The following is a 16,327-nucleotide window of genomic DNA, read 5'->3' as shown; positions in this document are numbered from 1 at the left end:
AACCCTCCAAAACAAAACCCCCTAAAACTCAAACCTCCAAAACATAGCCCTCCAAAACACAACCCTCCAAAACACAACCCTCCAAAACACAGCCCTTCATAACACAGCCCTCCAAAAACACAGCCCTCCATAACACAACCCTCCAAAACACAACCCTCCAATACACAACCCTCCAAAACACAACCCTCTAAAACACAACCCTCCAAAACACAGCCCTCCAAAACACAACCCTCCAAAAACTACTCTCCAACAAACAACCCTCCAAAACACAGCCCTCCAAAACACAAACCTTCAAACACAACTTTCCAAACACACCCCTCCAAAACACAACCCCCCAAAACACAGCCCTCCAAAGCACAACCCTCCATAACACAACCATCCAAAACACAACCCTCTAAAACACAACTCTCCAAACACAACCCTCCATAAAACAACCCTCCATAACACAACCCTCCAAAACACAACCCTCCAAAACACAACCCTCCAAAACACAACCTCCAAAAAACTAACCTTGAAACACAACTCTCCAAACACAACCCTCCAAACAACCCTCCATAACACAAACCTCCAAAACACAACCCTCCAAAACACAGCCCTCCAAAACATAACCCTCCAAAACACAACCCTCCAACACACAACTCTCCAAAACACAACCCTCTAAAACACAACCCTCCAAAACACAGCCCTCCAAAACACAAACCTTCAACCACAACTCTCCAAAACACAGCCCTCCAAAACACAAGCCACCAAAACACAATCCTCCAAAACACAACACTCCAAAACACAACCCTCCAAAACACAGCCCTCCAAAACACAACCCTCCAAAACACAACCCTCCAACACACAACCCTCCAAAACACAACCCTCTAAACACAACCCTCCAAAGCACAGCCCTCCAAAACACAAACCTTCAAACACAACTCTCCAAAACACAACCCTCCAAAACACAACCCTCTAAAACAACCCTCCAAAACACAGCCCTCCAAAACACAACCCTCCATAACATAACCCCTCAAAACACACCCCTCCAAAACACAACCCTCCAAAACACAACCCTCCATAACACAACCCTCCAAAACACAGCCCTCCAAAACACAAGCCTCCAAAACACAACCCTCCAAAACAAAGCCCTCCAAAACACAACCCTCCAAAACACAACCCTCCAAGACACAACCCTCCAAAACACAGCCCTCCAAAACACAACCCTCCAAAACAAAACCCCCTAAAACTCAAACCTCCAAAACATAGCCCTCCAAAACACAACCCTCCAAAACACAACCCTCCAAAACACAACCCTCCATAACACAACCCTCCAAAACACAACCCCCCAAAACACAGCCCTCCAAAGCACAACCCTCCATAACACAACCATCCAAAACACAACCCTCTAAAACACAACTCTCCAAACACAACCCTCCATAAAACAACCCTCCATAACACAACCCTCCAAAACACAACCCTCCAAAACACAACCCTCCAAAACACAACCTCCAAAAAACTAACCTTGAAACACAACTCTCCAAACACAACCCTCCAAACAACCCTCCATAACACAAACCTCCAAAACACAACCCTCCAAAACACAGCCCTCCAAAACACAACCCTCCAAAACACAACCCTCCAACACACAACTCTCCAAAACACAACCCTCTAAAACACAACTCTCCAAACACAACCCTAAATAAAACAACCCTCCATAACACAACCCTCCAAAACACAACCCTCCAAAACACAACCCTCCAAAATACAAGCCTCCAAAACACAACCCTCCAAAACACAACCCTCCAAAACACAACGCTTCATAACACAACCCTCCAAAACACAACCCTCCAAAACACAACCCTCCAAAACACAGCCCTCCAAAACACAACCCTCCATAACATAACCCCTCAAAACACAGCCCTCCAAAACACAACCCTCCAAAACACAACCCTCCATAACACAACCCTCCAAAACACAGCCCTCCAAAACACAAGCCTCCAAAACACAACCCTCCAAAACAAAGCCCTCCAAAACACAACCCTCCAAAACACAACACTCCAAGACACAAACCTCCAAAACACAGCCCTCCAAAACACAACCCTCCAAAACAAAACCCCCTAAAACAAAAACCTCCAAAACATAGCCCTCCAAAACACAACCCTCCAAAACACAACCCTCCAAAACACAACCCTCCATAACACAACCCTCCAAAACACAGCCCTCCAAAACACAACCCTCCATAACACAACCCTCCATAACACAATCCCCCAAAACACAGCCCTTCAAAACACAACCCTCCATAACACAACCCTCCAAAACACAACCCTCTAAAACACAACTCTCCAAACACAACCCTCCAAAACACAACCCTCCAAAACACAGCCCTTCATAACACAGCCCTCCAAAAACACAGCCCTCCATAACACAACCCTCCAAAACACAACCCTCCAATACACAACCCTCCAAAACACAACCCTCTAAAACACAACCCTCCAAAACACAGCCCTCCAAAACACAACCCTCCAAAAACTACTCTCCAACAAACAACCCTCCAAAACACAGCCCTCCAAAACACAAACCTTCAAACACAACTTTCCAAACACACCCCTCCAAAACACAACCCCCCAAAACACAGCCCTCCAAAGCACAACCCTCCATAACACAACCATCCAAAACACAACCCTCTAAAACACAACTCTCCAAACACAACCCTCCATAAAACAACCCTCCATAACACAACCCTCCAAAACACAACCCTCCAAAACACAACCCTCCAAAACACAACCTCCAAAAAACTAACCTTGAAACACAACTCTCCAAACACAACCCTCCAAACAACCCTCCATAACACAACCCTCCAAAACACAGCCCTCCAAAACACAAGCCTCCAAAACACAACCCTCCAAAACAAAGCCCTCCAAAACACAACCCTCCAAAACACAACACTCCAAGACACAAACCTCCAAAACACAGCCCTCCAAAACACAACCCTCCAAAACAAAACCCCCTAAAACAAAAACCTCCAAAACATAGCCCTCCAAAACACAACCCTCCAAAACACAACCCTCCAAAACACAACCCTCCATAACACAACCCTCCAAAACACAGCCCTCCAAAACACAACCCTCCATAACACAACCCTCCATAACACAATCCCCCAAAACACAGCCCTTCAAAACACAACCCTCCATAACACAACCCTCCAAAACACAACCCTCTAAAACACAACTCTCCAAACACAACCCTCCAAAACACAACCCTCCAAAACACAGCCCTTCATAACACAGCCCTCCAAAAACACAGCCCTCCATAACACAACCCTCCAAAACACAACCCTCCAATACACAACCCTCCAAAACACAACCCTCTAAAACACAACCCTCCAAAACACAGCCCTCCAAAACACAACCCTCCAAAAACTACTCTCCAACAAACAACCCTCCAAAACACAGCCCTCCAAAACACAAACCTTCAAACACAACTTTCCAAACACACCCCTCCAAAACACAACCCCCCAAAACACAGCCCTCCAAAGCACAACCCTCCATAACACAACCATCCAAAACACAACCCTCTAAAACACAACTCTCCAAACACAACCCTCCATAAAACAACCCTCCATAACACAACCCTCCAAAACACAACCCTCCAAAACACAACCCTCCAAAACACAACCTCCAAAAAACTAACCTTGAAACACAACTCTCCAAACACAACCCTCCAAACAACCCTCCATAACACAAACCTCCAAAACACAACCCTCCAAAACACAGCCCTCCAAAACATAACCCTCCAAAACACAACCCTCCAACACACAACTCTCCAAAACACAACCCTCTAAAACACAACCCTCCAAAACACAGCCCTCCAAAACACAAACCTTCAACCACAACTCTCCAAAACACAGCCCTCCAAAACACAAGCCACCAAAACACAATCCTCCAAAACACAACACTCCAAAACACAACCCTCCAAAACACAGCCCTCCAAAACACAACCCTCCAAAACACAACCCTCCAACACACAACCCTCCAAAACACAACCCTCTAAACACAACCCTCCAAAGCACAGCCCTCCAAAACACAAACCTTCAAACACAACTCTCCAAAACACAACCCTCCAAAACACAACCCTCTAAAACAACCCTCCAAAACACAGCCCTCCAAAACACAACCCTCCATAACATAACCCCTCAAAACACACCCCTCCAAAACACAACCCTCCAAAACACAACCCTCCATAACACAACCCTCCAAAACACAGCCCTCCAAAACACAAGCCTCCAAAACACAACCCTCCAAAACAAAGCCCTCCAAAACACAACCCTCCAAAACACAACCCTCCAAGACACAACCCTCCAAAACACAGCCCTCCAAAACACAACCCTCCAAAACAAAACCCCCTAAAACTCAAACCTCCAAAACATAGCCCTCCAAAACACAACCCTCCAAAACACAACCCTCCAAAACACAGCCCTTCATAACACAGCCCTCCAAAAACACAGCCCTCCATAACACAACCCTCCAAAACACAACCCTCCAATACACAACCCTCCAAAACACAACCCTCTAAAACACAACCCTCCAAAACACAGCCCTCCAAAACACAACCCTCCAAAAACTACTCTCCAACAAACAACCCTCCAAAACACAGCCCTCCAAAACACAAACCTTCAAACACAACTTTCCAAACACACCCCTCCAAAACACAACCCCCCAAAACACAGCCCTCCAAAGCACAACCCTCCATAACACAACCATCCAAAACACAACCCTCTAAAACACAACTCTCCAAACACAACCCTCCATAAAACAACCCTCCATAACACAACCCTCCAAAACACAACCCTCCAAAACACAACCCTCCAAAACACAACCTCCAAAAAACTAACCTTGAAACACAACTCTCCAAACACAACCCTCCAAACAACCCTCCATAACACAAACCTCCAAAACACAACCCTCCAAAACACAGCCCTCCAAAACATAACCCTCCAAAACACAACCCTCCAACACACAACTCTCCAAAACACAACCCTCTAAAACACAACCCTCCAAAACACAGCCCTCCAAAACACAAACCTTCAACCACAACTCTCCAAAACACAGCCCTCCAAAACACAAGCCACCAAAACACAATCCTCCAAAACACAACACTCCAAAACACAACCCTCCAAAACACAGCCCTCCAAAACACAACCCTCCAAAACACAACCCTCCAACACACAACCCTCCAAAACACAACCCTCTAAACACAACCCTCCAAAGCACAGCCCTCCAAAACACAAACCTTCAAACACAACTCTCCAAAACACAACCCTCCAAAACACAACCCTCTAAAACAACCCTCCAAAACACAGCCCTCCAAAACACAACCCTCCATAACATAACCCCTCAAAACACACCCCTCCAAAACACAACCCTCCAAAACACAACCCTCCATAACACAACCCTCCAAAACACAGCCCTCCAAAACACAAGCCTCCAAAACACAACCCTCCAAAACAAAGCCCTCCAAAACACAACCCTCCAAAACACAACCCTCCAAGACACAACCCTCCAAAACACAGCCCTCCAAAACACAACCCTCCAAAACAAAACCCCCTAAAACTCAAACCTCCAAAACATAGCCCTCCAAAACACAACCCTCCAAAACACAACCCTCCAAAACACAACCCTCCATAACACAACCCTCCAAAACACAACCCCCCAAAACACAGCCCTCCAAAGCACAACCCTCCATAACACAACCCTCCATAACACAGCCCTCCAAAACACAACCCTCCAAAACACAACCCTCCAACACACAACCCTCCAAAACACAACCCTCTAAACACAACCCTCCAAAGCACAGCCCTCCAAAACACAAACCTTCAAACACAACTCTCCAAAACACAACCCTCCAAAACACAACCCTCTAAAACAACCCTCCAAAACACAGCCCTCCAAAACACAACCCTCCATAACATAACCCCTCAAAACACACCCCTCCAAAACACAACCCTCCAAAACACAACCCTCCATAACACAACCCTCCAAAACACAGCCCTCCAAAACACAAGCCTCCAAAACACAACCCTCCAAAACAAAGCCCTCCAAAACACAACCCTCCAAAACACAACCCTCCAAGACACAACCCTCCAAAACACAGCCCTCCAAAACACAACCCTCCAAAACAAAACCCCCTAAAACTCAAACCTCCAAAACATAGCCCTCCAAAACACAACCCTCCAAAACACAACCCTCCAAAACACAACCCTCCATAACACAACCCTCCAAAACACAACCCCCCAAAACACAGCCCTCCAAAGCACAACCCTCCATAACACAACCATCCAAAACACAACCCTCTAAAACACAACTCTCCAAACACAACCCTCCATAAAACAACCCTCCATAACACAACCCTCCAAAACACAACCCTCCAAAACACAACCCTCCAAAACACAACCTCCAAAAAACTAACCTTGAAACACAACTCTCCAAACACAACCCTCCAAACAACCCTCCATAACACAAACCTCCAAAACACAACCCTCAAAAACACAGCCCTCCAAAACACAACCCTCCAAAACACAACCCTCCAACACACAACTCTCCAAAACACAACCCTCTAAAACACAACTCTCCAAACACAACCCTAAATAAAACAACCCTCCATAACACAACCCTCCAAAACACAACCCTCCAAAACACAACCCTCCAAAATACAAGCCTCCAAAACACAACCCTCCAAAACACAACCCTCCAAAACACAACGCTTCATAACACAACCCTCCAAAACACAACCCTCCAAAACACAACCCTCCAAAACACAGCCCTCCAAAACACAACCCTCCATAACATAACCCCTCAAAACACAGCCCTCCAAAACACAACCCTCCAAAACACAACCCTCCATAACACAACCCTCCAAAACACAGCCCTCCAAAACACAAGCCTCCAAAACACAACCCTCCAAAACAAAGCCCTCCAAAACACAACCCTCCAAAACACAACACTCCAAGACACAAACCTCCAAAACACAGCCCTCCAAAACACAACCCTCCAAAACAAAACCCCCTAAAACAAAAACCTCCAAAACATAGCCCTCCAAAACACAACCCTCCAAAACACAACCCTCCAAAACACAACCCTCCATAACACAACCCTCCAAAACACAGCCCTCCAAAACACAACCCTCCATAACACAACCCTCCATAACACAATCCCCCAAAACACAGCCCTTCAAAACACAACCCTCCATAACACAACCCTCCAAAACACAACCCTCTAAAACACAACTCTCCAAACACAACCCTCCAAAACACAACCCTCCAAAACACAGCCCTTCATAACACAGCCCTCCAAAAACACAGCCCTCCATAACACAACCCTCCAAAACACAACCCTCCAATACACAACCCTCCAAAACACAACCCTCTAAAACACAACCCTCCAAAACACAGCCCTCCAAAACACAACCCTCCAAAAACTACTCTCCAACAAACAACCCTCCAAAACACAGCCCTCCAAAACACAAACCTTCAAACACAACTTTCCAAACACACCCCTCCAAAACACAACCCCCCAAAACACAGCCCTCCAAAGCACAACCCTCCATAACACAACCATCCAAAACACAACCCTCTAAAACACAACTCTCCAAACACAACCCTCCATAAAACAACCCTCCATAACACAACCCTCCAAAACACAACCCTCCAAAACACAACCCTCCAAAACACAACCTCCAAAAAACTAACCTTGAAACACAACTCTCCAAACACAACCCTCCAAACAACCCTCCATAACACAAACCTCCAAAACACAACCCTCCAAAACACAGCCCTCCAAAACATAACCCTCCAAAACACAACCCTCCAACACACAACTCTCCAAAACACAACCCTCTAAAACACAACCCTCCAAAACACAGCCCTCCAAAACACAAACCTTCAACCACAACTCTCCAAAACACAGCCCTCCAAAACACAAGCCACCAAAACACAATCCTCCAAAACACAACACTCCAAAACACAACCCTCCAAAACACAGCCCTCCAAAACACAACCCTCCAAAACACAACCCTCCAACACACAACCCTCCAAAACACAACCCTCTAAACACAACCCTCCAAAGCACAGCCCTCCAAAACACAAACCTTCAAACACAACTCTCCAAAACACAACCCTCCAAAACACAACCCTCTAAAACAACCCTCCAAAACACAGCCCTCCAAAACACAACCCTCCATAACATAACCCCTCAAAACACACCCCTCCAAAACACAACCCTCCAAAACACAACCCTCCATAACACAACCCTCCAAAACACAGCCCTCCAAAACACAAGCCTCCAAAACACAACCCTCCAAAACAAAGCCCTCCAAAACACAACCCTCCAAAACACAACCCTCCATAACACAACCCTCCAAAACAAAACCCCCTAAAACTCAAACCTCCAAAACATAGCCCTCCAAAACACAACCCTCCAAAACACAACCCTCCAAAACACAACCCTCCATAACACAACCCTCCAAAACACAGCCCTCCAAAACACAACCCTCCATAACACAACCCTCCATAACACAATCCCCCAAAACACAGCCCTCCAAAACACAACCCTCCATAACACAACCCTCCAAAACACAACCCTCTAAAACACAACTCTCCAAATACAACCCTCCAAAACACAACCCTCCAAAACACAGCCCTCCATAACACAGCCCTCCAAAAACACAGCCCTCCAAAACACAACCCTCCAAAACACAACCCTCCAATACACAACCCTCCAAAACACAACCCTCTAAAACACAACCCTCCAAAACACAGCCCTCCAAAACACAACCCTCCAAAACACAACCCTCCAAAACACAACCCTCCAAAACACAACCCTCTAAACACAACCCTCCAAAGCACAGCCCTCCAAAACACAAACCTTCAAACACAACTCTCCAAAACACAACCCTCCAAAACACAACCCTCTAAAACAACCCTCCAAAACACAGCCCTCCAAAACACAAACCTTCAAACACAACTCTCCAAAACACAACCCTCCAAAACACAACCCTCTAAAACAACCCTCCAAAACACAGCCCTCCAAAACACAACCCTCCATAACATAACCCCTCAAAACACACCCCTCCAAAACACAACCCTCCAAAACACAACCCTCCATAACACAACCCTCCAAAACACAGCCCTCCAAAACACAAGCCTCCAAAACACAACCCTCCAAAACAAAGCCCTCCAAAACACAACCCTCCAAAACACAACCCTCCAAGACACAACCCTCCAAAACACAGCCCTCCAAAACACAACCCTCCAAAACAAAACCCCCTAAAACTCAAACCTCCAAAACATAGCCCTCCAAAACACAACCCTCCAAAACACAACCCTCCAAAACACAACCCTCCATAACACAACCCTCCAAAACACAGCCCTCCAAAACACAACCCTCCATAACACAACCCTCCATAACACAATCCCCCAAAACACAGCCCTCCAAAACACAACCCTCCATAACACAACCCTCCAAAACACAACCCTCTAAAACACAACTCTCCAAATACAACCCTCCAAAACACAACCCTCCAAAACACAGCCCTCCATAACACAGCCCTCCAAAAACACAGCCCTCCAAAACACAACCCTCCAAAAAACAACCCTCCAATACACAACCCTCCAAAACACAACCCTCTAAAACACAACCCTCCAAAACACAGCCCTCCAAAACACAACCCTCCAAAAACTACTCTCCAACAAACAACCCTCCAAAACACAGCCCTCCAAAACACAAACCTTCAAACACAACTTTCCAAACACACCCCTCCAAAACACAACCCCCCAAAACACAGCCCTCCAATGCACAACCCTCCATAACACAACCATCCAAAACACAACCCTCTAAAACACAACTCTCCAAACACAACCCTCCATAAAACAACCCTCCATAACACAACCCTCCAAAACACAACCCTCCAAAACACAACCCTCCAAAACACAACCTCCAAAAAACTCACCTTGAAAAACAACTCTCCAAACACAACCCTCCAAACAACCCTCCATAACACAAACCTCCAAAACACAACCCTCCAAAACACAGCCCTCCAAAACACAACCCTCCAAAACACAACACTCCAACACACAACTCTCCAAAACACAACCCTCTAAAACACAACCCTCCAAAACACAGCCCTCCAAAACACAAACCTCCAAAACAAAACCCCCTAAAACTCAAACCTCCAAAACATAGCCCTCCAAAACACAACCCTCCAAAACACAACCCTCCAAAACACAACCCTCCATAACACAACCCTCCAAAACACAGCCCTCCAAAACACAACCCTCCATAACACAACCCTCCATAACACAATCCCCCAAAACACAGCCCTCCAAAACACAACCCTCCATAACACAACCCTCCAAAACACAACCCTCTAAAACACAACTCTCCAAATACAACCCTCCAAAACACAACCCTCCAAAACACAGCCCTCCATAACACAGCCCTCCAAAAACACAGCCCTCCAAAACACAACCCTCCAAAAAACAACCCTCCAATACACAACCCTCCAAAACACAACCCTCTAAAACACAACCCTCCAAAACACAGCCCTCCAAAACACAACCCTCCAAAAACTACTCTCCAACAAACAACCCTCCAAAACACAGCCCTCCAAAACACAAACCTTCAAACACAACTTTCCAAACACACCCCTCCAAAACACAACCCCCCAAAACACAGCCCTCCAATGCACAACCCTCCATAACACAACCATCCAAAACACAACCCTCTAAAACACAACTCTCCAAACACAACCCTCCATAAAACAACCCTCCATAACACAACCCTCCAAAACACAACCCTCCAAAACACAACCCTCCAAAACACAACCTCCAAAAAACTCACCTTGAAAAACAACTCTCCAAACACAACCCTCCAAACAACCCTCCATAACACAAACCTCCAAAACACAACCCTCCAAAACACAGCCCTCCAAAACACAACCCTCCAAAACACAACACTCCAACACACAACTCTCCAAAACACAACCCTCTAAAACACAACCCTCCAAAACACAGCCCTCCAAAACACAAACCTTCAAACACAACTCTCCAAAACACAGCCCTCCAAAACACAAGCCACCAAAACACAATCCTCCAAAACACAACACTCCAAAACACAACCCTCCAAAACACAGCCCTCCAAAACACAACCCTCCAAAACACAACCCTCAAACACACAACCCTCCAAAACACAACCCTCTAAACACAACCCTCCAAAGCACAGCCATCCAAAACACAAACCTTCAAACACAACTCTCCAAAACACAACCCTCCAAAACACAACCCTCTGAAACAACCCTCCAAAACACAGCCCTCCAAAACACAACCTTCCAAAACACAGCCCTCCAAAACACAACCCTCCAAAACACAACCCTCCAAAACACAACCCTCCAAAACACAACCCTCCAAACACAACCCTCCAAACAACCCTCCATAACATAAACCTCCAAAACATAACCCTCCAAAACACAACCCTTTAAAACAACCCTCCAAAAACACAACTCTCCAAAAAACAACCCTCCAAAACACAACCCTCTAAAACGGAACCCTCCAAAACACAACCCTCCAAAACAGCCCTCCAAAACACAACACTCCAAAACACAGCCCTCCAAAACACAACCCTCCAAAATACAACCCTCCAAAACACAACCCACCAAACAGAACCCTCCAAACACAACCCTCCAAACACAACCCTCCAAAACACAACCCTCAAAAACACAACCCTCCAAACACAACCCTCTAAAACACAGCCCTCCAGAACACAACCCTCCAAACCACATCCCTCCAAAACACAACCCTCCAAAACAAAACCCTCCAAAACACATCCCTCCAAAACACAGCCCTCGAAAACACAACCCTCCAAAACACAGCCCTCCAAAACACAACCCTCCAAAACACAACCCTCCAAAATGCAAACCTCCAAAATGCAAACCTGCAAAACACAGCCCTCCAAAACATAACCCTCCAAAACACAACCTCCAAAAAAACAGCCCTCCAAAACACAACCCTCCATAACACAACCCTCCAAAACACAACCCTTAAAAACACAACTCTCCAAACACAACCCTCCATAACACAACCCTCCAAAACACAACCCTTCAAAACACAGCCCTCCAAAACACTGCCCTCCAAACACAACCCTCCAAAACACAGCCCTCCAAAAACACAGCCCTCCAAAACACAGCCCTCCAAAACACAACCCTCCAAAACACAACCTCCAAAAAACAGCCCTCCAAAACACAACCCTCCATAACACAACCCTCCAAAACACAACCCTCTAAAACACAACTCTCCAAACACAACCCTCCACAACACAACCCTCCAAAACACAACGCTTCAAAACACAGCCCTCCAAAACACAGCCCTCCAAAACACAACCCTCCAAAACACAGCCCTCCAAAAACACAGCCCTCCAAAACACAACCCTCCAAAACACAGCCCTCCAAAACACAACCCTCCATAACAAAACCCCTCAAAACACAGCCCTCCAAAACACAACCCTCCAAAACACAGCCCTCCAAAACACAACCCTCCATAACAAAACCCCTCAAAACACAGCCCTCCAAAACACAACCCTCCAAAACACAAACCTCCAAAACACAGCCCTCCAAAACACAACCCTCCAAATCACAACCCTCTAAAACACAACCCTCCAAAACACAACCTCCAAAAAAATAACCTTGAAACACAACTCTCCAAACACAACCCTCTAAACAACCCTCCATAACACCTACCTCCAAAACACAACCCTCCAAAACACAGCCCTCCAAAACACAACCATCCAAAACACAACCCGCCAACACACAACCCTCCAAAACACAACCCTCCAAAACATAACCCTCCAAAACACAACCCTCCAAAACACAGCCCTCCAAAACACAAGCCACCAAAACACAATCCTCCAAAACACAACCCTCCAAAACAAAACCTTCCAAAACACATCCCTCCAAAACACAACCCTCCAAACACAACCCTCTAAAACACGGCCCTCCAGAACACAACCCTCCAAAACACATCCCTCCAAAACACAACCCTCCAAAACAAAACCCTCCAAAACACATCCCTCCAAAACACAGCCCTCCAAAACACAACCCTCCAAAACACAGCCCTCCAAAACACAACCCTCCAAAACACAGCCCTCCAAAACACAACCCTCCAAAACACAACCCTCCAAAATGCAAACCTCCAAAACACAGCCCTCCAAAACACAACCCTCCAAAACACAACCTCCAAAAAACAGCCCTCCAAAACACAACCCTCCATAACACAACCCTCCAAAACACAACCCTCTAAAACACAACTCTCCAAACACAACCCTCCATAACACAACCCTCCAAAACACAACCCTTCAAAACACAGCCCTCCAAAACACAGCCCTCCAAAACACAACCCTCCAAAACACAGCCCTCCAAAAACACAGCCCTCCAAAACACAACCCTCCAAAACACATCCCTCCAAAACACAACCCTCCAAAACACAACCCTCCAAAACACAGCCCTCCAAAACACAACCCTCCAAAACACAGCAATCCAAAACACAACCCTCCAAAACACAACACTCCAAAATGCAAACCTCCAAAACACAGCCCTCCAAAACACAACCCTCCAAAACACAACCTCCAAAAAACAGCCCTCCAAAACACAACCCTCCAAAACACAGCAATCCAAAACACAACCCTCCAAAACACAACACTCCAAAATGCAAACCTCCAAAACACAGCCCTCCAAAACACAACCCTCCAAAACACAACCTCCAAAAAACAGCCCTCCAAAACACAACCCTCCATAACACAACCCTCCAAAACACAATCCTTCAAAACACAGCATTCCAAAACACAGCCCTCCAAAACACAACCCTCCAAAACACAACCCTCCAAAACACAACCATTCAAAACACAGCCCTCAAAAACACAGCCCTCCAAAACACAAGCCACCAAAACACAATCCTCCAAAACACAACCCTCCAAAAAACAGCCCTCCAAAACACAACCCTCCAAAACACAACCTCCAAAAAACAGCCCTCCAAAACACAACCCTCCATAACACAACCCTCCAAAACACAACCTCTAAAACACAACTCTCCAAACACAACCCTCCATAACACAACCCTCCAAAACACAACGCTTCAAAACACAGCCCTCCAAAACACAGCCCTCCAAAACACAACCCTCCAAAACACAGCCCTCCAAAAACACAGCCCTCCAAAACACAACCCTCCAAAACACAGCCCTCCAAAACACAACCCTCCATAACAAAACCCCTCAAAACACAGCCCTCCGAAACACAACCCTCCAAAACACAAACCTCCAAAACACAGCCCTCCAAAATACAACCCTCCATAACACAACCCTCCATAACACAACCCTCTAAAACACAACCCTAAAAAAAACAAAACCCTCCAAAACACATCCCTCCAAAACACAACCCTCCAAGACACAACCCTCCATAACACAACCCTCCAAAACACAGCCCTCTAAAACACAACTCTCCAAACACAGCCCTCCAAAACACAGCCCTCCAAAACACAACCCTCCAAAACACAGCCCTCCAAAAACACAGCCCTCCAAAACACAACCCTCCAAAACACATCCCTACAAAAAACAACCCTCCAAAACACAACCCTCCAAAACACAGCCCTCCAAAACACAACCCTCCAAAACACAGCCCTCCAAAACACAACCCTCCAAAACATAACCCTCCAAAATGCAAACCTCCAAAACACAGCCCTCCAAAACACAACCCTCCAAAACACAACCTCCAAAAAACAGCCCTCCAAAACACAACCCTTCATAACACAACCCTCCAAAACACAACCCCTAAAACACAACTCTCCAAACACAACCATCCATAACACAACCCTCCAAAACACAACCCTTCAAAACACAGCCCTCCAAAACACAGCCCTCCAAAACACAACCCTCCAAAACACAGCCCTCCAAAAACACAGCCCTCCAAAACACAACCCTCCAAAACACAGCCCTCCAAAACACAACCCTCCATAACAAAACCCCTCAAAACACAGCCCTCCAAAACACAACCCTCCAAAACACAAACCTCCAAAACACAGCCCTCCAAAACACAACCCTCCATAACACAACCCTCCATAACAAAACCCTCTAAAACACAACCCTCCAAAACACAACCCTCTAAAACACAACCCTCCAAAACACAACCTCCAAAAAAATAACCTTGAAACACAACTCTCCAAACACAACCCTCTAAACAACCCTCCATAACACCTACCTCCAAAACACAACCCTCCAAAACACAGCCCTCCAAAACACAACCATCCAAAACACAACCCGCCAACACACAACCCTCCAAAATACAACCCTCTAAAACAAAACCCTCCAAAACACAGCCCTCCAAAACACAAACCTTCAAACACAATTCTCCAAAACACAGCACTCCAAAACACAAGCCACCAAAACACAATCCTCCAAAACACAACCCTCCAAAACAAAACCCTCCAAAACACATCCCTCCAAAACACAACCCTCCAAAACACAACCCTCTAAAACAGAGACCTCCAAAACACAACCCTCCAAAACAAACCCCTCCAAAACACAACCCTCCAAAACAAAACCCTCCAAAACACAACCCTCCAAAACACAGCCCTCCAAAACACAACCCTCCAAAACACAGCCCTCCAAAACACAACCCTCCAAAACACAACCCTCCAAAATGCAAACCTCCAAAACACAGCCCTCCAAAACACAACCCTCCAAAACACAACCTCCAAAAAACAGCCCTCCAAAACACAACCCTCCATAACACAACCCTCCAAAACACAGCCCTCTAAAACACAACTCTCCAAACACAGCCCTCCAAAACACAGCCCTCCAAAACACAACCCTCCAAAACACAGCCCTCCAAAAACACAGCCCTCCAAAACACAACCCTCCAAAACACATCCCTACAAAACACAACCCTCCAAAACACAACCCTCCAAAACACAGCCCTCCAAAACACAACCCTCCAAAACACAGCCCTCCAAAACACAACCCTCCAAAACACAACCCTCCAAAATGCAAACCTCCAAAACACAGCCCTCCAAAACACAACCCTCCAAAACACAACCTCCAAAAAACAGCCCTCCAAAACACAACCCTTCATAACACAACCCTCCAAAACACAACCCCTAAAACACAACTCTCCAAACACAACCCTCCATAACACAACCCTCCAAAACACAACCCTTCAAAACACAGCCCTCCAAAACACAGCCCTCCAAAACACAACCCTCCAAAACACAGCCCTCCAAAAACACAGCCCTCCAAAACACAACCCTCCAAAA

Source organism: Petromyzon marinus, chromosome 40, assembly GCF_048934315.1.
Source record: "Petromyzon marinus isolate PM22_M1 ecotype Great Lakes invasive population chromosome 40, UKy_Petmar_22M1.pri1.0, whole genome shotgun sequence".
In the NCBI taxonomy this organism is placed as follows: domain Eukaryota; kingdom Metazoa; phylum Chordata; class Hyperoartia; order Petromyzontiformes; family Petromyzontidae; genus Petromyzon; species Petromyzon marinus.
This window is presented reverse-complemented; position numbering follows the sequence as displayed.